We start from the raw sequence: 27,993 nt of genomic DNA, 5'->3' as shown, positions 1-27,993 counted from the left end.
TGACTAATGATGTTGAGCACTTCTTTATGTATTTATTAGTCATTTAGATAGTATTCTTTTGTGAAGTACCTGTTCAGATCTTTTACTAATAGGCAGTGTTAGGTTGTCTTGTTCTAATATTACTGATTTTAGTGGTTTTGAAAATATTCTAGACAAAGGTAATAGCTCCCTCTCCCCTTCTGACCAATATAAGGATCTTAAAATAGTTTAACTCTTATTCTCCATTGCCATCTTATGTGATGTGATTTTAGTTCTATCTTGTTTTTAACCCCCTACATTTGTTACTGCAATTGTTTTATATAGCATTTTAGAAATTACTCACTTGTTTACCAATTTCTTCTCTTGTTTCTTCTTCCATTTCAGCTCTTTCTTCCAGTTTTAATTTCTTTCTGAAATTAATCCTGTGAAAGTTCCTTTAGTGAGCTTATAGAACTTTAGTGAGAGAGTGTTTTATTTTACTTACTCTTGATAGTTTTCTTTGATATACAGTTCTAGATTGACAATTATCTTCTCTCAGCACTTTGGAAATATTATTTCTGTGTCTTATGACATTTATTTATTGTTTGTTTTGAGGTCTACTGCAAATCTAATTGTCAATACTTTACAGATGATTTGTCTCTGGACAGCTCTGGAAAACTTCTAGGCATGATCTCCTCGAATACAGCCTCTCCCGTATTCTGTTTCCTCTTTAGGAAGTCCAGTATGTTGGACTTTATTTTCTATGTCTCTAGCCTCTCTTTTACATATTCCATTTCTTTGTCTCTCTGTGCTTCAGTCTGGCTAGTTTTTTCAAATCTGTATTCCAGCGTATTCTCTTTCCACTTGGGTCTGGTCTATTGTTTAATCCATTCATTAGAGTTTTTTCATTTATTATATTCAGTAGTTTTTCAGATCTGGTCTTTATAACATCTTCTTTCTTTCTCATGCTTCTGAGTCTATATTTAAGGATTTTGAACAAGGTAAAAATACTCATTTTATAGTCTATGTCTCAGTATTCCATTGTCTGCAGTTCTGGGGGTGGGAGAGGTGTCAAATTCTATTCTATTGTTTTTTCTGACTTTTGTTTAATGTGGTTTATTTACACGTGTGCTTTGTAATTCTGAATTTTTACCTTGGCAGGATTTTATCTGTGGGAATCCTTAGGTAACCTGTTTTTGAGAACACCCTTCTCCAAATCTATCTGTTTCCTTTCTGCCAGGTATCTTATGGGGGTGGGGTGGGGGCTACCAACCTAAGACCACTTTAGGCTACTCTCTCAGCGTGGGGTTTTGTGGACCATACTGGTGTATAAATTCAGATTCTCAAGAGAGATTTTTTTTTTTCTTTTCCCACTCAGTGCTCTGGAAGAGACAGATCAGGCTTGGGTTGGGGGGGGCGGGGGGGTGTAACTGTTAAATTCTCTCTGTGGGCAGATTTTTTTTTCTTTTTTTTCTTTTTTTCTTCTGGTCTACCTTTTAACTGAGGGTATTAACCTTCAGAATTCTGGCTTTTTGAGAGGGGGCAGTGGCAGGGAGGTCTAATAGCAACTCCCTACTTTCTGGAAAGAACTCTGTCTACCCCTGTAACTTGTGACTTGTAGAACACCTGATTTCTAATTTAGCAATTTTTTTTTCATAACAATGAGCTCATCATTTTTAGAAGACCAGGCAACTTCTACTTTTTACTTTTGATCCTTTTTACCCTGGTGAATTGATTGACTCTGATGAGGAATTCTTTAATAAGTTTTAAGCTGTTTATATTGCTTTGTGATATAATTAAATGTCTAGTTTTTTTGAAGTTACTGAAATAAAAGAGTATTTCCATGAGTATTTCTTAATAGTGGTATGATCTACATAATGACTTTATATTGAAAGAGGTTTGCTCCTTTGAGCACTAGCTACAAATTTTGTTGTAACCAGCTGTAGCTGGTTACTGTTCTGACTGTACTAAAAACACTGGTCTAGGTGCGCTGATGGCTTACTGGTTTATCAGGTACATCTTTTGTGTCATGACAAAGGCAAACACTTGACTATACAATATCCCTTTTACACTTCCTGTAGGAAGATGTTCATTAATTCCTAGACAAATGAACAGATGTTATTAATGTAGTAAATCATCTGCAGAAAGCTTGAAATATCTCTTATGGGGGGGTGTGGTTTTCAGCTTTCATTTCTGCGAGTGTAGCAAATGTAATAAATAACTGTTAAACTTAAAATTTGAAGAAAGTAATTTGCTTCTAGTAGAAGATCTATCCAAAATCCTTTCTGTAATTTCTAGCCACATGATTGAAAAATGTAGTAGTAAATGTGTATTATCTTCTTGCTTCCCACTTCCAGTTTTGTTTTTTTTTAACTTAACAGCAACTCCAAATGTACTGTTTGGACCTTCTTTTTCCCCTGCCTCTTCCTTTTTTATTTAAAACATCATATCATTTATTATATTGGGGCAACAGGAATCAGCTTAAAGGATTTCAGAGCTATTTTAGATTAATGGTTTGGCAACTGGAAATAGCCCACTGTAGTCACAGTCCTGCTTATCTTGGAGTAAGTTTTTAAAACTCAGCCACTGAGAATTGCTTCTGTAAGCTGCCAAATTGAAAGTTGGATTGAAGAAAAACTACAGTGATCCACATCCCTCTCAAATTCTTGTCGGTATGCTTTGTCAGGATCTTGTCGTTTGAAGGATAGTGTAGTCCACAGGATAAGAAGCATTATCATGACAGTCAATAAATAACACAGCTCTGGATTTACATGGACTTTATAGTGTTTTTCCTCAAAGGTCTCAATTTTCATATATAAGGTATTTATTTCTCTTTTTTGTTTAATAGGTTTTTTTAAAGCTCTTTATTAGAATATAATTGCTTTATACACTTGTAACAGCTTTTGAGGTACACCAAAGTGAATCAGCAGTATTTATACATATATCCTCATATCCCCTCCCTCCCGCAACTCCCTCACGCTCTCCCTGTCCTGGCCCTCTAAGGCATCACCCATCATTGAGTTGATCTCCATTTGTTATACAGCAACTTCCCACTAGCTATCTGTTTTATGATTGGTAGTGTATATATGTCTATGCTACTCTCTCACTTAGTCCCAGTTTCCCCTTTGCCCCCCGCCCCCCCAACCCCATGTCCTCCAGTCCATTCTCTGCATCTGCATCCTTATTCTTGCCCTGTCACTGGGTTTATCAGGACGATTTCTTTTTTTTTTTTTCTTCTTGGTTTCCATATATATGAGTTAGCATACAGTATTTGTTTTTCTCTCTGGCTTACTTCACTCTGTATGACAGACTCTAGGTCTATCCACCTCATTACATATAGCTCCATTTCATTCCTTTTTATGGCTGAGTAATATTCCATTGTATATATGTGCCACATCTTCTTTATCCATTCATCTGTTGATGGGCATTTAGGTTGCTTCCATGTCCTGGCTATTGTAAATAGTGCTGCAATGAACATTATGGTACATGTTTCTTTTTGGATTATGGTTTTCTCTGGGTATATGCCCAGTAGTGGGATTACTGGGTCATATGGTACACTATATTCCTATACGCTAACAATGAAAAAGCAGAAAGAAGAATTAAGGAAACTCTCCCATTTATCATTGCAACAAAAAGAATAAAATACCTAGGAATAAACCTGCCTAAAGAGGCAAAAGACCTGTATGCAGAAAACTATAAGACACTGATGAAAGAAATCAAAGACAATACAAATAGATGGAGGGACATACCATGTTCTTGGATTGGAAGAATCAACATTGTGAACATGAATGTACTACCCAAAGCAATTTACAGATTCAGTGCAATTCCGATCAAATTACCTATGGCATTTTTCACAGAATTAGAACAAGAAACCTTAGGATTTGTGTGGAAACGCAAAAGACCCTGAGTAGCCAACGCAGTCTTGAGAAGGAAAGATGAAGTTGGTGGAATTAGGCTTCCTGACTTCAACCTATACCACAGGGCTACAGTGATCAAGACAGTATGGTACTGGCACAAAAATGGAAAGGAAGATGAATGGAACAGAATAGAGAACTCAGAGGTGAACCCAACCACATATGGGCACCTTATCTTTGACAAAGGAGGCAAGAATATACAATGGAAAAAAGACAGCCTCTTCAGTAAGTGGTGCTGGGAAAATTGGACAGCAACACGCAAAAGAATGAAATTAGAACACTTCCTAACACCATACACAAAAATAAACTCAAAATGGATTAAAGACCTAACTGTAAGGCCAGACACTATAAAACTCCTAGAGGAAAACATAGGCAGAACACTATGACATAAATCAAAGCAAGATCCTTTTTGACCCTCCTCCTAGAATAATGGAAATAAAATCAAAAATAAATAGATGGGACCTAATGAAACTTAAAACTTTTGCACAGCAAAAGAAACCATAAACAAGACAAGAAGACAGTCCTCAGAATGGGAGACAATACTTGCCAATGAAGCAACGGACAAAGGATTAATCTCCAAAATATACAAGCAGCTCATGCAGCTTAATACCAAAAAAGCAAATAATCCAGTCCACAAATGGGTGGAAGACCTAAATAGACATTTCTCCAAAGAAGACATACAGATGGCCAACAAATATATGAAAAGATGTTCAACATCACTAATCTTTAGAGAAATGCAAGCCAAAGCCATAATGAGGTATCACCTCACACTGGGCAGAATGGCCATCATCAAAAAATCTAGCAGCAGTAAATGTTGGAGAGGGTGTGGAGAAAAGGGAACTCTCCTGCACTGTTGGTGGGAATATAATTTGGTACAGCCACTATGGAAATCAGTTTGGAGGTTCCTTAAAAAACTAAAAATAGAACTACCATATGACCCAGTAATCCCACTACTGTTTAATAGTTTTCAAAATGAATATCCTAACTTTTTCAATATTAGAAAAACACTCATTCCTTTTCCTTCTTCCATTTGTAGGATTGCTCAACCTTTCAGTTAAACAAAACCAAAATTGTTCACTTGCTCAGTGTTCCAACCCCCTTGAAATAAGCCACATAGCTCCCTGTGGGTGTGCCAGCCTTAGACTGCTGCCACAGCTACTTGATCCTCCTTATGTCTCGTCACTCTGGGCTCCTTAGTTGTCTCTTCATCTACTGTCTTAGCTCCTCCTTTTTCCTCTTCCACCCAGTTTTTGTACTGCTCTGGTCACCTCCCTTCTCAAAGAAAGGCTCAAGAGCAGTTCCCATGAGGTTTTTTTTTTTTTTTTCCTTTTCTCTAAATAATCTCAGGACGTTACTTACACATTGTCAAGAGATACATGTTTCATTGAGAAGTTCCTACACTAGGATTAAACCTCTTGATTTGAACATTTTGCAAGAGGTTGTTTTTTTCCTTTTTTGTCAGAATTTAGGTATAGTATGTGTGATCCATGAATATAAAGTACAGATAGTGCTTGCTTTTTATGTAAAATATGTGCTCTAAAAAATTGGCTGTATCCTAATATAATATGTTAAATACAAGGGATATTACTATTTAAATGAACCTGGCAAAGGAATCTTTAGAATAAAGAGTTCACATAAAATAAGTAATCCTACTCTGATTTTTCTGTTTCAGATTTTTTCACTAAGGTTGTCATATAGTGTGTGTTATAAATGATCTTAATATTCTCCATAAAAATGGGAGATTTGTTACTTACGTGTACTTTGATGTGGAAACATATCTTAAATGTTAACCTTATGGCATTTTCACATCAATAGTAACTTGATCAAAATGGGTGGTCTGTTCTCAGCAATTTAACATGACATTCTTTTCACCTTTCCAGATTAGCCAAATTTTCCAATCCACGAAGGTAATCTTTCATGTATGTTTCAGCATCTTTCTGGGCCAGTGAACTTGAGCATTTAAATGCCTTACAAACACAATGCTTGTGATCAGATGTGGTTTTCTTTTTTACCCTAGCCCCTCCCATTAAATGTACATGCTTTATACTTGATACTGTTAAGGCTTTGAGCCCATAGGGTGTGGTGTGTCTGTGCCAGGTTGACCAAGTCTTTGTTTGCTGACCTTTGTTTTAACCTAGAGCATTCTTTTTTTTTTTTTTGGCACACGGGCTTAGTTGCTCCGCAGCATGTGGGATCTTCCTGGAGCTGGGATCGAACCCGTGACCTCTGCATTGGCAGGCGGATTCTTAACCACTGCGCCACCTAGGAAGCCCTAGAGCATTCTTAAGACTGCTTTCATGATGATATGGTGGCAGATTGCAGCTCAGCTGGCTGCAAGATAATTGGTCTTAATTATTTCTAAGTCATTGGTTAGTGCAGTGTAAGAACAAGCATTGTTCCAAGAAAGGAAATAAATGGATTTCAAGTTTCTTTTCTTAGCATGCAAGTCAGAAGATTAGGGTGAAAGCAAAAGCACATTACACAAAACTGTATGGTTTGCTAGTAGATTGTAGGGTTCCTCTAGCTTAAAGTATACAAACCACTGTAAGCTGTTAACTAGTGACAATTTTTATTTCCTTTTTGTATTAATTGCAGTCTGTAATACTTTTATTTAAAATAAAACCATGTGATAAAGTACAGGTTTTTTAAGTATGTTGCTTTGCGTATCTTTCTGCTCCCTACCCCTCATACCTACTCATTCTTTTAAGACCAAGCTCCAGTGTAACTCCTCAGGAAACTTTCAAGTTGTCTCCTTTCTCTGAGTTTGTAATACATGTATAATAAATAATACAGTGTGCTATATAATTTTTTAAGAAACTGTCTCTCCCTTCATCCTCCCCCAACCCACTAAGTTGCTAGTATTTTAGAGTCAGGGATCATGTCTCATTCATTTCTTGCATTCTCCAACTGTACTACTTCCTCAATTGTAATACATAATAGGTGTTGAATGAGTTGTTGTTAAAAGAATAAATGAATTTAAGCAGAAAAGTAGAAAAGTTAGTTGGTGAATTGACTAACCAACTTAGAATTTAAAGATAATTTTTTAAAATCTAAAATCAGAGTAGATTAAAATCACTATAGCTGTTGATTTGGCACAGAAGAAGTTGATATTCTCCAACATTAGTAATACTTGGGGACAGAAAGTATCATGCAATAAACCTAAGTGCCTCAAAATGCAGAGAAGAGATGTGTATAAGCTTTTATTTTTGTGTTTGTTTTGATTTTAATTAAACCTCCTATCATGCTGTCAGTTTGCCTGAGGAAATAGAAAGTTGGCAGATCTAGCAACCATCAAGAGATACTTTCACTGAGGGCAGGCAGAACTGGAGGGGTTGAGGAATGGGAGTAAAGATGGGGAGAAAATTCCTAAACCTGTCTCTTGCCCTGTCTTGAAAAGAGCTTGTGACAGTATTTGGTGACTCAAAGCTGTTTTAATTTTAGCGATGGGAAGTGGTTCTTGTCATGGATGGGCAGCACATGTTCTAGAGCTTGATCTTGAAGAAGTAAGATTGTTAGTCCTGTAAGTCCTGTGATTTGTCACCTTGGCCACCTACTTACTTATTAGCAGTCTTTGAAGCTAAGTACTTGTATTTGGGGGGAAGAGAATACTTAAATTTCCCAAGATTAAAAAAAATTTTTTTTGATATGGCTTTTTTTTGCTGGGTAAGTTATTTGACATATGGCACATATTTTTCCAACCAAAGAGATTTTTTTCCCTCATGTTTAGAAAAAGCAACAATTAAAAAATGGCCACATAGTCCCATACCCTTAGATGAAGCAGATCAAAACAAAAGTAATACTTTTAACAAGAAATTGCATGTGTCATGAGTGTTTCATATGTTACGTGACCATATTACATTTTATTTTTGCTTGTTTTCTGTTCTGTTTTTGGACTTTTCCCCAAAGCAAAAATTATTTGTGAGTGCAGGTTTTTTAATAGCACATGAATATTTATTTTTCACTTTTTTCCTGTGGGTTTTTTTTTTTTAATGTAGCCTTTGTCATTTTTTAAGATGTGGTTAATAAAATGCATTGTTTTTGGAAGTATTATGCCATAGTTGAGTCAAAGTCACATTTTTTTCCACTTGAAGTTTGGCAACCTTCAGACACAAGCTCACTAGTTTGGTTAATTTTTATTTTAAATTGGGATCACACCTAATCTTTAGACCTAATGTTTACTGAATTTCAACCTCAGCTCTATTAGGCTTAACCTGCCAATCATAGTATGTGATGTTGAATGCATTTTTTTTGATCCAGAAAAAAGACCTGTTTTGAACATTAACCAAATTTCACTTATCCCCAGCCTTTTCTGTAATATGACTTTTCTATAATTTTTTCCTCATTAAATCCTGTATTTCCTCATTAAATCCTTTTGACAAATAACTATCAAACATTAAATAGGCGAAAGATATTATTCATTTACCATCCATAATATTTTTTGAACTTGCCCGGTGCTAGGTCCTGAGAGACCCTGCCTTGCAGGTTCTCACAGCACATGTGAGAACTGTATCAATGAACAGACAATTGTGGGTCAATGTAATGAGTGCTGTGTTGGAGGTAAGCCATAGGGCCGTGGGACTTGAGGCTTTAAACTTCATGGTGGAGGCCTCTATGAGGCTTTCCTCCATAAATCCATCTTTGCAAGGGAGGCAAAAGCAGGGTATTCCTAAAGGAAAAACTACAGAATGTAGCCAGAGATGCCTGCAGACAAGAGTTCATTTCACCAGCTTGGTGAGTCTCTCATTATCTTCTGAAGCATGAACACCATGGTCAGCATTTTTATCGAGGAGTTATCCATGCTGTATTATCACTTCTGAGAACAATTAGTTTGGGGAAAAAAAGCCATGCTGAGAGTAAGGGCTACTCTTTCACACTCCTACATGTTCTAGGGCCATCTCTGACTTATGTTTCATAACTCCGGGCAGTGGACTGTTCTGTGAAGGTAACTCCTACATAGAACTCACACAACCTCTCATCGCCTCAGCTTTGGTTTGTTTTTTGTATAGGCCTTTTTCTCTCCCTTTGACTTTTGCTCCCTCTGTTGAATCTCTTATACTATTTGGTTGCCTCTCAACTGTCTGGGTTTTCTTAAACTCAGAGCCATCCCACACTGTGTGCAAAATTGGCCTAATATGAAAATGACTTGTAATGAAAAATCACTGTTGTGCTTTTTATCTCCATTGCCACTAGTTGTGTGACCTTATTTGCTTAACCTCCTTGAGTCTCAGTATTCTCATCTATAAAAGGAGCATGATAGTACTGCCTGATAGGATTATTGAGGGTGGTACGTGGGATAGCACACAGCAGTCTGAATTATTCCAGTGGCACTTTAACTGCTTAGTGACAGTCACTTCTCTGAGAACACAAAAGTTTACACAGAGTTGGCTTTTAATTTTTTTTAGATTTCATGCCTTTTGACATGCCCTATGATCATCTCCCTGCCCCCATTTTTCTGGCACTTTGCTTTCCTTTTTGGTGAGTGTTCTGCCTTAGTTGTTTTGCTACTTTGCTCATAACCGAATACCCTTTTACCCAGGCATATCCATTCAGCAGATACTTATGGATGGTTTCAATGTGCTGAGCTCTGTGCTAGGCTTTGGGATACAGAGGTGCTCCCATTCAAGTGGAGGAAACACATGGAAGCAGCCAGTTGGGATGAGGAGTTCTGTAATGCTGTTGTTTAAAGCATTATGGAAACACAGAGGAAGGAGCTTTAAATTTGTTCTGAGTAGATCAGGAAAGTAGGTTAGGTTTTAACTGGACCTTCTCATTTGGTGGGTAAAAGGAAGATCAGTCCAGGCAAAGGGAGCTGTTTATACAAAGGCAGGTAAAGATATAAGGTGCATATAGTCACTATGAACTCAGAAGTCTGCTCCTCTCCCCCCACCATTCCAGTTCTGTCATAAAGGCAAGCAGAAAAGGAATAGCCTTTTTTTTTTTTTTTCGGTTGTGAAAAATTGCTTGCCTCAGTGCTGTTATTTTCTTTGCATATATATGCAAAATGAGAGCAAATGTTGGGCTAGCACAAGCACTTAGAAGCAATATGTGGAAAGCGCATATTCTTGAACTGTGCTTCGTACTGTCAGTTTTCCCTCTACTTCCTGTGTTTCCTTCCTTTGATCACTTACTATATGCCAGGCACTTTAGAGGTTATCTGTTTCAATCCATAAAACTTTATGAATTAAGGTTGTCCTTGTTTTGCAGATAAGAAAACCAAGACTCAAAGGCGTTTAAAAAAACCAAAACCAGAGTACTTGTTTAAGATGTATAGCCTGTCAGTGGTTGCGCTCTTCCTCTGAACTAGCATTATCTCCAAAGTTTCTGTTCTCTTCACCCTGAAATGAAGTGTAGAGCTGCTGCCTAAGAGTCTTAGACTAGGCTTACCCAATAAATTACTGAGTAGTTGGATGACTGGTACAGGCAGCCAAAACTTTCTAAGTTTTGTTTCCTTAACCTAAGAAATTGAGTAATTGGAGCAGATGAGTTTACACTTCCTTTTATCTTTATGATTTCTTCTTAGGCTCCTTCCATCTATTTGGTTCACATCTGATCATTTTGTTCAGCCAAGTATAAGTTATGTGGTGTAGTGGAGAATGTTCTGATGCACAGGTTGCGAAGACATGACTACTTGGAGTTGTTTAAATCACTTTTGAAATCAAAACAGTGATTGCCTCTGGGAATGTGGGAGGAGATTGCCTGGGAAGAGACATAAGAGAACTTTTCTGGGGTGAAGGTAATGTTCTATATCTTGACAGGAGTTAGGGTTATACAAGTGTACACTTAAATTTCTGCATTTCATTGTATGTATGTTTTACATCAAAAGAAATAAGTAATAAGCAAATACTGAACTCTAGGTAATGATATGCATGTTGAAGTATTTGGGGGGAGTATACTAATGCTTGTAATTTACTTTAAAATGCACAAAAGGTAAGATAGACTAATGGATGGAAAGAGGAATGGGTAGTTGAAGAGATATTTGATAAAATAAGTATAGTACAGTATTAATGATAGAATCTAGCTAGTGCATACATGGCGCTCATTGTGAAATTTCAAATTTGCTATATGTGTAAAAGTTTTAAGAATAAAATAGTAAATGCATATATATTAGTATTAAATATTGTAATAAACTGTTGAGGGGAAAAATAATTTTAAAAATGTGCTGACAATTTCATATCTCCAGCCTCCTCTCTTGAATAGTCTTTGTTAATGCTACCCAAGGCTCTAGTTAGACTATCATGAGTTTAAGTGACCTGGTTTAAACAGCTCAGAGAGACCTTTTCTTCCCTTAGCCAACCTTGTAGGTGGGGACATTCCTTCCCTTAGACATTTCAAACTAGTCTGAGTGTCCCACAGAGCTGAAGCTTACCAAGCAAAGTTCATCCTGTGCCTGTTTGAGTCACTAATAGTTATACCATACTTCTAGACATTGGTGTCACCATCAGCCAAAGGTTAAACTTTTCTTCTCCCCTTTCCTACCCTAGATGTATCCTCTGTCAGATGGTGTTTGTTAAGGAAAAAAACCCTTTTTGGTTTTATGCTTTGTTTTCAGTCTGCCACTTGTTTGAGATGCCTTATATTTCTTTAACAAATCACATTTCATGCTTTCACAGCACTTTAGTTGGAGACAGCTTTTCATTGTGCTAGTTTGAGTTCTGGCACTTGAGAGCATCTTCATTCTGATGATTACAGAATGTCGCTCTCATACTTGGAGCAGAGAGCTTTTCTTCTCTTCATTGGTTAAGCCCTATCCCCTAGTGGTGCCCAAATTGAGTGTACCATCCAAGTTGTGTTTGAAAATATACTGGCATTAAGAGTGCATGAACTCTTCTGCAGCAAAAGGGGAGAGGGGAAGTGCTTAGAGCAATGAATTCAATCATGGGATACCTAGTTTCACATTTAAAAAAAACAGTAAAATAGCTAAAATATATTTTGAATTATGTCATCTTTTTCTTTTCTCTTTCATGACAGTAATTAATCACAAGTCATTTTACATGCTGAAAACAAGGTTATTTGACTTTATTGTATGTTTGAAAATACACTATAGCAAAATGACATTTCACAAGATTTAAGTGAAACAGACATTTGAGATAAATTTGGAGTTGGAAGGCAGAGAGAGAAGGGGATAGAATTCTTCTTAAGTTGCACGTGAGTCTCTGGCACTCAGTAGAGAGTATTCTTATTTAAAATCCACAAAACTGATGAGGAGAGGAAAGGAGAAATTTGATTACTTGAGAGTTACCCTGGAAGATTGGATCTGTAAATTTACATGAATCTCTGAAATGGGCAGGTGTATGTAGGTGCCAAATAATGTCTGAACTAACAAAGAAAAACTTGCTTTTCTGCATGACTGTGGTGAAAGCTGTTGGTTCCCAACAGTTTTCACATTTATAAGGTTTTTTATTTGTTTGTTTTTGTTTTTGTTTTTCTTGAAGACTAGCTACACACTGGGCAAGCAGCTGTGTAGTCCAAAAAGTATTGGCTGGATTTAGCGTACTGGGGGCATGTGGATTCGGAAGAATGTCACACCTTGTCTGTGCCAATAAATCAGAGTGCCTATTCTTGATTCTAAATCTGATGTCATTGGCAGATTTTCCTCCTTATTGGTAGGGTGATATTTAGATGGGAGAATTTTTTTCTGTGTACTTTGCTCTCTCTGTGATTGAGGTGTTTTTATGGTTTCTTTTTCTTTTTTCTTTCTTTCTTTTTCTTTTTTCTTTTTTCTTTTTTTTCTTTTTCTATGAAATGATACTTGCAAGTCCTAAGAAAACTAGATCTGGATTTCATTTTGTCTCTTCAACTCTGTGTGATCTTGTGCACATTCCTGACATGTTACAAACAGCTTGTGTCTCTGAATGTGCAGTATCAATTTTCAGTGGTGAAAGCCCCAAAAGGAAACAGACTGATTCTTCCATGCACAAACAGCTGGGCAGTTGTGGATGGAATTAATTGCTGATATGTATTGGCTGTGTTTTTCTTCTCTTGTCATTTCCTCTGCAGCTGTGAAAGTGAAGTTTGACTTGAAAACAGACATTTCCAGCAGTGCAAATCCAAAAAGTATCAAGATGGGATTCTTCAAATATAATATTCCAACAGCTACCTTTGAGTTGTTCAGTTTGAGGGTTAGTTGGGGAAGAGCAAAGGATGGTAGCAGGTGATTCATAATTACATATATGGATGAAAAAATAATTATATCAGGCACTTGGACAGTGAGAGGAGGATTTTGGAATGGCTTAACTTATCATATATCGAGAGTGACCTCATGATCCAACAAAAGGCTAGATCAGTCAGCACCTATCCCCAGGATGCTGAAAGAGGCTGTTCTAGGCCATCTCTCAGGATATTGAAATATTCAGTACTCCAGACTGATTTATTGTTCCATTGTGAGGGAGTAACAGTTGGAGAGGGTAATGTGACAACATGTATCACTAAAAATATTTTCTTGGTCCTCTCCCAAAGCTTTTTCCATTGTTTGTTTTAAATTCTATGTAAATGATTATATAGCTTATTTTTTACATGCTTGTGTATTCTACTGAGAAACCTGTTCATGAGTTATAGCAGTTCAGTTAAAAGTAACTATTGGTTGTGTCTCTGAATGTGCATACAGAAAGTACTATTACAATCATTTTGAACACTAATCGGATGTTTAATAATAATTTCAATAACTGAAATTATAAACACTATTAAAGATTTTTAGACAGTACATATACATCCTACTGAATGTCTTATTAAGAAATAAATCAGAAAAAAATTAAAAATCAAAAAAAAATTCAAAACCAAAACTTATGGAATCACTTGAAAAAGTGGGTGATTGCAAAATTTTTTAACGGATAGTATGCATAGTAATGATTTTCATCAAAATAATTTCCCCTTTTATGTGTTTATTTCAATAGTATTTCAAAGCATAAATCAGATCCCTTATGTTTGAAGGCAACTCTTGCTTATTAGTTGATAAGAGAATGCTTTTATTGTTTGTGCATTGCCAGGAGAACTAGAGCATTGGTAGAGAAGGATAGGTAATGCTTGACCATGTTAAGGTCCCCTGTCTTGGCCACATAGGCCAAAGTCAAGATCTAGAGCAGTGTTGCTGACACCTTGAGATATGCAGAAGCTGCTGTTGCTAAACTTAGAAGTTGGCATGATTGGACTTCCTTTATAGTAGTCCACTTCCACCTAACATTCTGTTGGCTGAGCTGCGTGATCTACCTTGCATTTTATCTTTCTTCACAAAAAAGAAATGTCTGTATTTCATTCCATGGCAGGAAAGCTGATCTACCAGTATGAACTTTCCCCCATTTCTTTGAAGAGGGTTAACCCAATTAATTTTGACTCTGAAGCACTGAAAAATGTTGTGGCAACATTAACGTGCAGTTTGCTCTCTCTGAAGTCTGGCTGGGTGTGTTGTTTCCCCCAAAGTGGGCTCCACCCTTGCTCTAACCGCACGGTGTGGATATCTCACTGTTTAAAACAAAGTTCATTTTTAGGGCAGCATTGCATCAGAATTGCCACACAAAAACCAGCTTAAGAAATGTACAGCAGCTTCCATTCTTTTTAATAAGTAAGTACAAAATTGTCTATTGTAATACTGATAGCTCACAGCTTAGCAGGGAACATAGGTAAGATAGGTGGTTACTTTTGTGCTACCTGCTAGCAATGTGCAGTATTCTTACTGGGGAGGAGTTTGTGGCTTTATCCTTCAACTAAATTTTTTCCTGTTAGTTTGCTTTTTACCCCCCTTGAACTGTTTACAGAATTGTTCTTAATTGTTTGGAGGATGACTTGACTAAGGAAAATACTGGTAGTTTCTCAAATGTACTAACTATTTAAGATAAAAATGCTTAAAGTAGTGTTTTGCACTGAATTTATTGAACTCATTAATAGCATAATCTGGCAATACTGTATTTCAAGACATTGTGACATGAACTTTGTGTGTAAGAGTGGGTTCATTGAATTAAAAAAAGGCAGCATCTAAAGAGCCTTTATTTCTGTCATAATGATGCTTTGTCCTCCTGCTACTGGGTATTTGTCAGAAGAGTTGGGGAAGGGTGCAGCCCAAAGTTCTGCTCCATGCCTTGTCTGTGCCTCTGTGTTCTTTCTAGAGTTTGTGACGTGAACGGTAAGTTGAACTATAGGAGATTTATTGTTATTCATTGAGGTCCACATTCAGCAATATTTCTTTGCAAATGGGGTCTAACTCTTGCTCTTCTCACATATTGGAGTTCTGTTTGAAGTCGGGTTTTAAATGCCTGTGAAGTATTTAATTATGCACTGACTAAAGTGGGCATGTTGGGAGAGAGGCTGTGCTTTGTGATGTCTGTACTGTTGTCTTCCTCTCCTGTGTGTTCGTTGTGTCCCCTTGTGGGGCAGACATACCCATTCAGTACAAGCAAGTTGAATCATTTGCCTTAGTTGAAATCTAAAGCTGCATGTTGAAAACAGCAGATTTTTGTAAAGCTTGCAGGGGTGACATCGTGTCATCCTTTTTGGATTTAAACTCCCTAGCATTTCCTTGCTTCAGCTTCCTCTTGGCTGAATTACTACTCTTTGGTAGTAGTAATGTGTTTTGCTGTTTTCTAACAGCACAAGGATATAAGAATGAAGTAAAAGCATGGTATTCATAGAAAAAAGCACTAGCCTGGGAATCAGGAGGCTTTTACTTTGGACACAAGTTTCTTTATCTGCAAAATTAGGAATTTGAGTTAGCTCTCTAAGACCTTTTCCAGCTGAGAATACTCTAATTCTCTTGGTAAAGGACACATGCCTATTCCAGGGATGCTAAAGGGAATGTATTAGAATTCAGGAAAAAATGTTTAGCTGTTAGCCCAGAATCATTCTTACAAATGACATGAAAATGAAAGGTTTGTTTTAAATAAAGTGTGTATGTCAGAAATTTTGGAAATTTACTGTTTAATATCTGAGCAGTAGAATTAGGTATATAAATTATCTATCTCCTCAACAAGAAAACAAATTTTCAAGCTGGAACTAGGTGAACCTCTTGCCACAGGTGTTGTGTAGACATTTTATTAAACATTGCCTATAATCAGTGTACAATTATTAGTTGTATAGCCTTGGGTAAGTGGCTTTTAGTCTTTTTTTTCAAAATATATTTTGCATCATGACCCAGTATATGTACCACATACACACCACTTAACCTCTAAAATAAATTTCTCTTAACAGCGCAAAGAAACACTGCTATATTTTCTGTTCTGATTCATTTAAAAAATATGTTTCAATCCACTGTACTAGATGACCTCTACTGTCCCTTTGAACTCTAGGAGAATATATCAATAGTTACTCCTAGACTTTTATAGTTGCTCCAGAGCAAAGCTTGCCAACTAGTTTGCTGTTAAATATTGAAATTAGAAGATTTTCTAGATAGATTTTATTTGGAACTTTTGTAGAAAGTCAATAGTTTATATCTCCAATAATACTCTATCTTATTTTTCTTGTAATAATTATGTAATATAAAGAAAATGGAGTGATTTTTTTTTTTTTTTTACTTAGCCTTATTATATAGCTGCCCCCAAATCCCCTTCTCTTCACTCCAGTATGCTATACAAATTTTATTTATGCATACTGTATTTGTGAAAACTAACACACATACCATGACATGAAGAGTGTTAGGAAGTATTTTCTAGAGAAATAAATTGTGTGTCATGTAGATTAGATGCAGAATATCAAATTACCCTTGATAGACCCCATCTTTGAGTTTTCCCAGGGCTCTACAGAAGTTCTCTTCTCTGCTTTAATGTACATCTAAAAAGTATTGATTTTATAACTTAAAAAAATGCACATGGTAAAAAGATGAAACAATATAAAGGGCATATGACAAAATGTCTCTTTCTCACCCTAATTTTTGAGCCCTATGCCCCAGTGAGGAGTGTCTTCTTTATTTTCCCAGGAAATTTCTATGAATATGAATGGACATCTTTTTTAAAAATCTAAATAAAATTATACTACACATACCATTATGTATCTACCTCATTTTTTTAATGGTTGTATGGTACTTCAGTGTATGGATGGATATACTATAATTTATGTAGTCATTCATCTTTTGATAGATACCTGGATTATTTCCAAGTTGTTCCCTTTCTCCTTCTATCAGATATACTTAGGCTATCAGTCTTCTCTTCTACCTCCATTTTGGGACAGAACCCAGAACCTAGGTGCTATTGGAAAGGGGTTGTAGTGCTGTGTGGAAATGGAAAAACCCCCACCAACTTCTCTTTCTCTGGCTAGAACCCCAAAGGTAGGCTCCACTGTCCCAGCAATTTTATGAGTAGGTAAGACTGCCCTAGGAGTCATTTTTCAGCAGATTAATGAAATAACTTTGGTTTCAAAGTCTGGTAACTAGAGTGTGAGATTGTTTGCAGGTCACTTAACCCCCTTGATCCTCAGTTTTACCACCTATTGAATATAAAATGAAAGACTGGAATAGACGAGTTTTTTTTTTTAAGAACTTTTATTGCCATACAGTTTACATACAATAAACTGTATATATCCAAAGTGTACAATTTGATATTTTTTTTCTTATTAGTAATGTATATATGGCAGTGCCAATCTCCCAATTCATCTCACCCCAATCCCCCCCACCCCACTCTCCCCACTTGGTGTCCATATGTTTGTTCTCCGTATCTGTGTCTCTATTTCTGCTTTGCAAACCGGTTGATTTTTACCATTTTTCTGTATTCTGCACATGTGTGTTAAAATACGATATTTGTTTTCCTGTCTCACTTCATTCCGTATGACAGTTTCTAGGTCTGCCCATGTCTCTACAAATGTCCGAATTTCATTCCTTTTTACAACTGAGTAATGTTCCATTATATGTATGTACCACATCGTCTTTATCCATTCATCTGTTGATGGACATTTAGGCTGCTTCCATGTCCTTACTCTTGTAAATAGTGCTGCAGTGAACACTGGAGTGCATGTGTCTTTTTGAATTATGCTGTTCTCTGGGTATATGCCCAGCAGTGGGATAGCAATCCCACTGGGTCTGGGTCATATGGTAACTGTATTTTTAGTTTTTCAAGGAACCTCCATACTGTTCTCCATAGTGGCTGTATCAATTTACATTCCCACCAACAGTGCAAGAGCGTTCCCTTTTCTCCACACCCTCTCCAGCATTTATTGTCTGTAGATTTTCTGATGATGCCTAACCGGTGTGAGGTGATACCTCATTATCGTTTTGATTTGCATTTCTCTAATAATTAGTGATGTGGAGCAGCTTTTCATGTGCCTCTTGGCCATCTGTATGTCTTCTTTGGAGAAATGCCTATTTAGGTCTTCTGCCCATTTTTTGATTGGGTTGTTTGTTTTTTTGATATTGAGCTGGATGAACTGTTTCTATATTTTGGGGATTAATTGTTTGTCTGTTGATTGTTTGCAAATATTTTCTCCCATTCTGAGGGTTGTCTTTTTGTCTTGTTTATAGTTTCCTTTGCTGTGCAGAAGCTTTGAAGTTTCATTAGGTCCCACTATTTATTTTTGTTTTTATTTCCATTACTCTAGGAGGTGGATCAAAAAAAATCTTGCTGTTATTTACATTGAAGAGTGTTCTTCCTATGTTTTCCTTTAGGAGTTTTATAGTGTCTGGCCTTACATGTAGATCTTTAATCCATTTTGAGTTTATTTTTGTGTATGGTGTTAGGGAGTGTTCTAATTTCATTCTTTTACATGTAGCTGTCCAATTTTCCCGGCACCACTTATTGAAGAGTCTGTCTTTTCTCTATTGTATATTCTTGCCTCCTTTGTCATAGATTAGTTGACCATAGTTTATCTCTGGGCTTTCTATCCTGTTCCATTGATCTATATTTCTGTTTTTGTGCCAGTACCATATTGTCTTGATTACTGAATCTTTGTAGTATAGTCAGAAGTCAGGGAGTCTGATTTCTCCAGCTCCAGTTTTTTCCCTTTGGCTATTCGGGTTCTTTCGTGTCTTCATAAAAATTTTAGGATTTTTTGTTCTAGTTGTGTAAAGAAAAATGCCATTGGTAATTTGATAGGGATTGCATTGAATCTGTAGATTGCTTTTGGTAATATAGTCATTTTCACAATGTTGATTCTTCCAATCCAAGAACATGGTATATCTCTCCATTTATTTGTGTCATCTTTGATTTCTTTCATTAGTGTCTTATAGTTTTCTTAGTACAGGTCTTTTACCTCCTTAGTTAGGTTTATTCCTAGGTATTTTATTCTTTTTGTTGCAATGGTGAATGGGATTGTTTCCTTAATTTCTCTTTCTGATCTCTCATTGTTAGTGTATAGAAATGCAAGAGATATCTCTGTGTTAATTTTGTATCTTGCAGCTTTACCAAATTCATTGATTAGCTCAAGTAGTTTTCTGATGATAATCTTTAGGATTTTCTATGTATAATATCACATCACCTGTGAACAGTGACAGTTTTACTTCTTCTTTTCCAATTTGGATTACGTTTATTTTTTTTTCTTCTCTTATTGCTGTGGCAAGGACTTCCAAAACTATGTTGAATAGTAGTGGAGAGAGTGGACATCCTTGTCTTGTTCCTGATCTCAGAGGGAATGCTTTCAGTTTTTCACCATTGAGAATGATGTTTGCTGTGGGTTTGTCATATATGGCCTTTATTATGTTCAGGTAGGTTCCCTCTATGCCCACCTTCTGGAGGGTTTTTATCATAAATGGGTGTTGAATTTTGTCAAAAGCTTTTTCTGCCTCTATTGAGATGCTCATGTGGTTTTTATCCTTCAGTTTGTTAATATGGTGTATCACATTCATTGATTTGCATATATTGAAGAATCCTTGTATTCCAGGGATAAACCCCACTTGATCATGGCGTGTGATCCTTTTAATGTGTTGTTGGATTCTGTTGGCTAGTATTTGTTGAGGATTTTTGCATCTAAATTCATCAGTGATATTGGTCTGTAATTTTCTTTTTTGTAGTATCTTTGTCTGGTTTTGGTATCAGGGTGATGGTGGCCTCATAGAATGAATTTGGGCGTGTTCCTTCCCCTGCAATTTTTTGGAAGAGCTTGAGAAGATGGGTGTTAGCTCTTCTCTAAATGTTTGATAAAATTCACCTGTGAATCCATCTGGTCCTGGACTTCTGTTTGTTGGGAGATTTTTAATCACAGTTTCAATTTCATTCCTTGTGATTGGTCTGTTCATATTTTCTGTTTCTTCCTGCTTCAGTCTTGGAAGCTTATACCTTTCTAAGAATCTGTCCATTTCATCCAGGTTGTCCATTTTAATGACATATAGTTGTTTGTAGTAGTCTCTCATGGTGCTTTTTATTTCTGTGGTGTCCATTGTAACTTCACCTGTTTCATTTCTAATTTTATTGATTTGAGTCCTCTCCCTCTTTTTCTTGATAAGTCTTGCTAGAGGCTTATCAATTTTATTTATCTTCTCAAAGAACCAGCTTTTAGTTTTATTGATTTTTGCTGTTGTTTTCTTTGTCTCTATTTCATTTATTTCTGCTCTGATCTTTATGATTTCTCTCCTTCTACTAACTTTTGGTTTTGTTTTCTCTTCTTTCTCTGGTTTCTTTAGGTGCAGTTAGGTTATAGTGTTTATTTGGGATTTTTCTTGTTTCTTGAGGTAGGATTGTATTGCTATAAACTTCCCTCTTAGAACTGCTTTTGCTGCATCCCATAGGTTTTGTGTTGTTGTGTTTTCATTGTCATTTGTCTCTAGATATCTTTTGATTTCCTCTTTGATTTCTTCAGTGATCTCTTGGTTATTTAGTAATGTATTGTTTAGCCTCCATGTGTTTGTGTTTTTTACAGTTTTTTCCTGTAATTGATTTCTAATCTCATAGCGTTGTGGTTGGAAAAGATGCTTGATATGATGTCAATTTTCTTGAATTTACCAAGGCTTGATTTGTGACCCAAAATGTGATCTATCCTGGAGAATGTTCCATGTGTGCTTGAGAAGAACGTGTAATCTGCTATTTTTGGATATAATGTCCTATAGATATCTATTAAATCTAGCTGGTTTATTGTGTTATTTAAAGCTTGTGTTTCCTTATTAATTTTCTGTGTGGATGATCTGTCCATTGGTGTAAGTGGGGTGTTAAAGTCCCCCACTATTACTGTGTTACTGTCGGTTTCCTCTTTCATAGTTGTTAGCATGTCTTATGTATTGAGGTGCTCCTATATTTGGTGCATATATATTTTTATTGTCATCTCTTCTTCTTGGATTGATCCTTTGAGCTTTATGTAGTGTCCTTTCTTGTCTCTTGTAACATTTTTTATTTTAAAGTCTATTTTATCTGTTATGAGTATCACTACTCCAGCTTTCTTTTGATTTCCATTTGCATGAAATATCTTTTTCCATCCCCTCACTTCCCATCTGTATGTGTGCCTAGGTCTGAAGTGGGTCTCTTGTAGACAGCATATATATGGGTCTTGTTTTTGTATCCATTCAGCCAGTCTGTGTCTTTTGGTTGGTGCATTTAGTCCATTTACATTCAAGGTAATTATCGAGATGTATGTTCCTATTACCATTTTTTTCATTGTTTTGTTTTTGTTTCTGTAGGTCCTTTTCTTCTCTTATGTTTCCCGCTTAGAGAAGTTCCTTTAGCATTTGTTGTAGGGCTGGTTTGGTGGTGCTGAATTCTCTTAGCTGTTGCTTGTCTGTAAAGCTTTTGATTTCTCCATCAAATCTGAATGAGATTCTTGCTGGGTAGAGTATTCTTGGTTGTAGGTTCTTCCCTTACATCACTTAAAATATATCATGCCACTCCTTTCTGGCTTGCAGAGTTTCTGCTGAGAAATCAGCTGTTAACCTTATGGGAGTTCCCTTGTATGTTATTTGTTGTTTTTCCCTTGTTGCTTTTAATAATTTTTCTCTGTCTTTAATTTTTATCAATTTGACTACTATGTGTCTTGGCATGTTTCTTCTTGGGTTTATCCTGCCTGGGACTCTCTGCGCTTCCTGGACTTGGGTGGCTATTTCCTTTTTCATGTTAGGGAAGTTTTCAACTATAAATCTCGTCCAGTGTTTTCTTGGGTGCTTTCTCTTTCTCTTCTCCTTCTGGGACCCTATAATGCGAATTTTGATGCTTTTAACATTGTCCCAGAGGTCTCTTAAGTTGTCTTCGTTTCTTTTCATCCTTTTTTCTTTATTCTTTTCTGCATCAGTGATTTTCACCATTCTGTCTTCCAGGTCACTTATTCATCCTTCTGCCTCAGTTAATCTGCTATTGCTTCCTTCTGGTGTATTTTTATTTCACTTATTGTGTTGCTTATCTTTGTTTGTTCTTTAATCCTTCTAGGTCTTTGGTAAAATCTTTTCGATCTTTGCATCCAGTCTTTTTTCAAAGTCCTGGATCATCTTCACCATCATTATTCTGAATTCTTTTTCTGGAAGGTTGCCTATGTCCACTTCATTTAGTTGTTTTTTCTGGTGTTTTATCTTGTCCCTTCATCTGGTACAAAGTCCTCTGCCTTTTCGTTTTCTCTATCTTTAAATATGGCTGTGGTTTTCAGTTCTACAGAATGAAATACTGCTGATACTGCTTGATACTGCTGTCTGCCCTCTTGTGGAGGAAGCTATCTAAGAGGCTAGTGCTGCTTCATAATGGGAGGGACTGATGGTGCGTAGGGCTGAGTGGGCAGAGCCCAGTAAAACTTTAATCTGCTTGTCTGCCAATGGGTGGGGCTGTATTCCCACCCTGTTGGTTGTTTGGCCTGAGGCTACCCAGCACTGGAGTTTACAGGCTCTTTGGTGGGGCTGATGGCAGATGGACTCCAGGAGAGCTCACACCAATGAGCACTTCCCAGAACCCCTGCTGCCAGTGTCCCTGTTCCTGTGGTGAGCCATAGCTGCCCCCTACCTCTGCAGGCAACCCTGCAACACCAGCAGGTAGGTCTGGTTCAGTCTCCTGTGGGGTCACACTGCTCCTTCCCACTGGATCCTGGTGCACACTCTTTTTTGTCTCCCCTCCCAAGAGTGGAGTCTGTTTCCCCCAGTCCTGTGGAGGTCCTGCAATAAAATCCCACTGGCTTTCAAAGTCTGATTCTCAGTGGATTCCTCCTCCCGTTGCCAGACCTCCAGGTTGGGAAACCTGACATGGGGCTCAGAACCTTCACTTTAGTGGGTGGACTTCTGTGGTATAACTATTCTCTAGTTTGTGAGTTGCCCACCCAGCATTTATGGGATTTGATTTTAACACGATTGCGCCCCTCCTACCATCTCATTGCGGCTTCTCCTTTGTCTCTGGATGTGGGGTGTCTTTTTTGGTGAGTTCCAGTGTCTTTCTCTCAATAATTGTTCAGCAGTTCGTTGTAATTACGGTGCTCTTCCAAGAGGGAGTAAGGGCATGTCCTCCTACTCTGCCATCTTGAACCCTCTCCTGGAATAGATGAGTTCTAATGTCCCTTCCAATTGTAATAGTTACATAGTATTTTTTTAATATTGACTTAAGCTATATAACCCAAATTGTATGAAAGTTTCTGTTATTTAAATTAAAAACACCTTTTGTATATATTGTGTGGTCTGTAATTTGTTTGACCTGCCATATGGCCTAAGTTATTTGAGTTTTAAAATGTTAAAAAAAAAAAAAAAAAAAAGAGAGTGAGAGAAGTTGAATATTATATTTTACATAAACTCTCCTTTTCTAAAAAAAATCACTTTTGCAAGTATAAAAACCATTCCAGAAGTAAAAGCAGATCTATTTTATCAAGCTTGAATACTTGAGGAGAAGATTCTGAGTGAGGTGATGTTTGTTTTTAAAATGGATCTTTGTAAGTTTCAATGAATCCAGCCATTCAAAGTTAATCCTAAGGGCTTTGAAACTTGGCTTCAGTCCCCTTGTTTAAATTGTTTTCACATTCTAGCCCTCCAATCCATCTCGCTGTTTCACTGAATGCTAAAATTGATGTTGCTTAACATAACTAAAGTTTTCTGATTTGATGCTGAGAAAGCAGCCTTAGAGGTGAACTGTGTACTACCATCCATCCAGCAAAGTTATCAAGTTACACAGCAAAGTTATAAAGTAACAGAAGCAGGAATTTTTGATGTATCACATGTAGGATATTTAACATTGCCTGTTTCACAATTTTATACTTACAGTTTTGTCAAATAACAGCTGTCCTGAAAGCAAATTGGAATAAGAATTCATCATTTGATTTCTATAAATACAACAGGAAGATAAAAAGACATTTTCCTGGCCTGGAGGTAGGGGAGTCTGTGTGTGTGTGTGTGCTGGTGACCCTAGCTTCTTAGCAGAAGGTTTAACATACCTTGAATAAGTATACTTCCTTAAAACCTGAGAGGTTATTTGTTATCCAAATAATGCTAGTATTCCATGTTAATTTTTCTATCAGTTGTTTGACATAGTTCAGTTTAGCAAAATGTTTTGAGGACCTTCTAGGAGCCAAGCACTGCATTAAATGGTGGGAGTACCTAGATAACACAGTTACACTGGAATCTACTAAAATGACAACTGTTTTTATTTCTTCCATTGTTGGAGGTTTCCAATATCCGCTGGTAAGTAGAACTGGGTGGGGAAAGTCCTTCAGGTTCGAGTCTGTGAAAATAGATGAAAAAAAAGTATATTTTCAGTATTTTAAAAGGGGTGTTATTGTCTTGTTAGGGCAGTGTCAGTTATTCTTCTTCTGTGTGTGTATCTGCTAGTGACATCAGTTTCTCACTAATCAAATTCTAAATGAAATAAACAATTTGTGATGCATGAATTAATTGAGCCCCAATTTTTGCCTACTGTTGCAGTTATTGCACCTTGTATATTATAATGGTTTAAACAATTGCTTGTATGTAACTAACCTTGAAAATGGTCACACTATGTCTTAATGACACATCCCAATATCTTGCTTGTCAAGTTACCTTATTCATTGTGGCATTTATGACTAAGGAAATTCTCCAGAATTAGAAATATACAGGATACTGCTAGCTACAGGATGTTGAACAAACTTTGTCTAAAACATTCGAAACTATTTTAGAAAAACAGTCCTATGATAGCAAAATCAGCCAAATAGATTGTAGTTTGAGCTGAAGCAGAAAGCCTTTCTAAACAAGAGAGAGAATAAAAAGTCTAATCATTACTCTGGTCTTTTATGTATGCAATTTTAGAAGGGACTGCTTTTCTCCTTTGGAGCCCAGCTTTTGGCTAGAGTCCTGTGACACACAGTGGGAATTCACTTCCTATCAGGAAACGTTGTTTTTCAATGTATTATCTTGTTGAGACAACCACAGTGGACAATAGGCTATTAATGTATTGGAACAACAAGTGTCATAACTAAGCCAATATTTGCTTTGTTTTGAGTGTTGTCCTGAAAAAAAAGAAAGAAAAAAAAAATCTTTGGCTGGGCTTCAGAATACATTTCACCATCAGTAACTGCTGGGTACAAAAGCCTTGACAGTTAAAAAGAACAAAGAAGAAAGTGCTTTGATAATGGTGATGAACTTTTGCAGGTTTACTCTATTCACTTCCTATCCACAGAGAGACAAGAATAAGTTAAATAATTTCAAATAGATCTTTCGGGTATGAAAAATGTCCATTTAAAAGCCTGTTTTGAATTTTGGAAGCCATACCAAGAAACTGGTATAAAGAAAAAAAGCCTCCGACTCAAGTTCTCTTACAAAGTATATCAAACCTTCTTGTGAGGTATATCACATTCAGTTTTGCATACTTATATTTTAAATAATTTGATAATATTGCTTACTTGGGGACTGACGGCTTTTTAAAAGCTGTTACTTTCATGATGATTAAGAAGAAAGCTCTATTTGGGGTAGTTAGTTAATATCAAGTCACTACTATAATTATGTGATAAGCCTACAATAAAATTTCAGATTTGGAAGGTAAGCCCAGAGGTCATATATTTCAAATCACCTCATTTTATACATCATGAAATTCAGACCTTACCTCTTCATTGGAAGCTTCCCTTACTATCTTAATCCAGAATTCCATTTATCAGCATTCCTCAACAACTCTTGGATATCTTACGTTTATCTTTCATTTGGCATTTGGCATAAACTGGTTTTTACTGTCAGTTTTCTTACCATGTAGTCCATGGAGAATTTTAGTAGAGAATGTTAGTTCTCAGTAATTAAAATGGAAAGTCTTTAAGGGCAGAACCTGGATCTGTGCTTTGTATCTCTTTATACTCTTTACCTAGCAGCAAATTAGTGTTTACTGATTGATTGGATAAATAGTAGTTTTTTGGTTATTTTAAAATGACACTTTGTAACACTGTTTGTATCTGGTCTCAGAACACAGCAGCAGGTATAGATTTTTTTTTTAATTGGTCTTTTTATACCTTGGCATTTTTTTGTGATTGCTTTTCAGTCTGCTTAAGATATTTCACACACAGGTCACAGTATTCATTACCTCAACAATCTTGGGTACATGGCCTTGCTGATCAAACCATGATTAGCCCAGTTTTCAAGAGTTGCTCTAAATTCTGTGCTCTAGTTTAAGACTAGAGAATGGCATATTATAATTAATAGCCCTACTCACCTCACTTAGTTTATTAAACCCTTATTGAGTGACTGTAAGTGGACGGTAAAGAAAGGAAAAAGATGTTGGCCCATTTACTGGGGCAGACAGACATAATTAATTCAAAAGCAGCACAGACTATGATAAAGTGCTTTGGGAACACTAAGAGGGGTGGGGGGAGGCTAATTCTGATAGAAGAGATTAGGGAAACCATCATGGAAGGAGTTGGTTTTTGAGTAGACTGCAAAGTGTGAATTAAGATTTGAATGGATGGTGATGAGCAGGAAAAACTGTCCAAGTGTGTGAGAAATAAGGTGAGCAAAACATCAGGGAAGTGGCTCTTGTTTGGGAACGTCATCATTTTTCTCAGTCTGTGGGGGATACTTAGAGCCTTTTCCATCCTATTTTCAGAGCCTGAATTTTAGAAACCCCCAGCCCGATTCTGAATAAAACAAAAACAAAACAAAACAAAAACTTGAGGGAGTGACTACGAAAATGGTGCATTTGGAAAATTATGGTAGGTGGCTTTGTGCTTCTCAGCTGTAACCATGAACCTGAAGGACTGTAGTATCCATATTACCTTTTAGATTTTTTAAATGATACTTTACAACTCTATAGAACCCTTCCTTGACAACAGAGATAAAAAGTAGCTACAAAATATTTACCAAACTCTGGAGAGCTAGGTAAGTTACTAAGCTCCATGAAGATTGCTTTTTATTTGACAATCAAGTACTTGATGTAGGCTTTAAGTCCAGCTAAATAGGCACCATAAAACTGAGCTGTGAGTCTAGTCTTTGTGAGCCTCAGAAAAACAAGAATCCTACTCCAAGCCCGAATTTAAAATATAGCAAGCAATTTAAGTGGGCCCTTCAGGCATGTGTGAGTGGGCACAAAAAGCTGAGTCATAAAGTTTACTCTCTCTAATGAATTACCATGAAAGCTTAAAAATGGCATAAATGACTAAATTCTTATGAAAGCACACACCAAGAAAACTTACTTTGTGTGTGTTTTTAACCCTGAATGCATACCTGCAAACTCCTAAAAATCAAGAAACTAGTGCTTGAGGCATTAGGTGATTTCTCTTTTTCATAAAACTTAACGTTTTATTTAATGTACAGTAGCTTTTGAAATTAGTTTATTTCCAAAACCTTTAGTTAAAGGAATTTTTAAAATGTTCGTGTCAGAAAGGAATCTCAATCTCTTTTCTCCGATATGAATTGTCATAAAATATCAAAATGTGTGCACACATTTTCAAGATTCTTATTCATATCAACTAGGCATACTTTGTAAAGCTAAATCTTATTTTATACCAGGTCAGAGCCTGGACCTCTTTAAATGAATCAACAAGCCTATATCGCAGTAAATGTCCAACACAGTTCTAGATGAAATAATTGGGCATGTGTAATCTAGATATTAGGATCCAGAGGACTCCCCTTGCTTCTTTCTAAAGCTCACAATTATAGTTGTAGTTTAGATTACACATTGTAGAAGATGAAATTTGGTGAATGACCAGGGGATTTTATTAGTTTATTATTGATTTAATAATCAAATTCCTGAGTGTCACATCCTGTACTTCATGCTTTTACATTCAGGTAAACTTCATTGTAAGAAAATACAATCTATGAAAACATATATCTTGTCAGAGAGTTCACCTTAGAGGTGGGGACTTAGATTTGGGGCTGAGTAGG

At 36.5% G+C, this 27,993-nt stretch overlaps 1 protein-coding gene across 15 annotated transcripts in view; it reads left to right on the top strand.

Annotated features, from left to right (window-relative positions):
• ADD3 (adducin 3) overlaps window positions 1-27,993 on the top strand; it is a 128,455-nt gene that overhangs the window by 56,461 nt on the left and 44,001 nt on the right. For 3 of the 15 annotated variants that reach the window (XM_057735609.1, XM_057735605.1, XM_057735602.1), the window contains exon 2: window positions 23,923-24,027. The exons of 11 other annotated variants lie outside the window; for them this stretch is intronic. The gene's annotated coding sequence lies outside the window, so the exon portion shown is untranslated. Of the gene's footprint in view, window positions 1-14,966; window positions 14,986-23,922; window positions 24,028-27,993 lie in introns of those variants that run through there. One more of the 15 variants, XM_057735611.1, reaches the window with a different exon arrangement.

Source organism: Hippopotamus amphibius, chromosome 5, assembly GCF_030028045.1.
Source record: "Hippopotamus amphibius kiboko isolate mHipAmp2 chromosome 5, mHipAmp2.hap2, whole genome shotgun sequence".
Lineage (NCBI taxonomy): Eukaryota > Metazoa > Chordata > Mammalia > Artiodactyla > Hippopotamidae > Hippopotamus > Hippopotamus amphibius.
The sequence above is the reverse complement of the archived record's forward strand: the minus strand, read 5'-3'. Positions and strand labels throughout refer to the sequence as shown.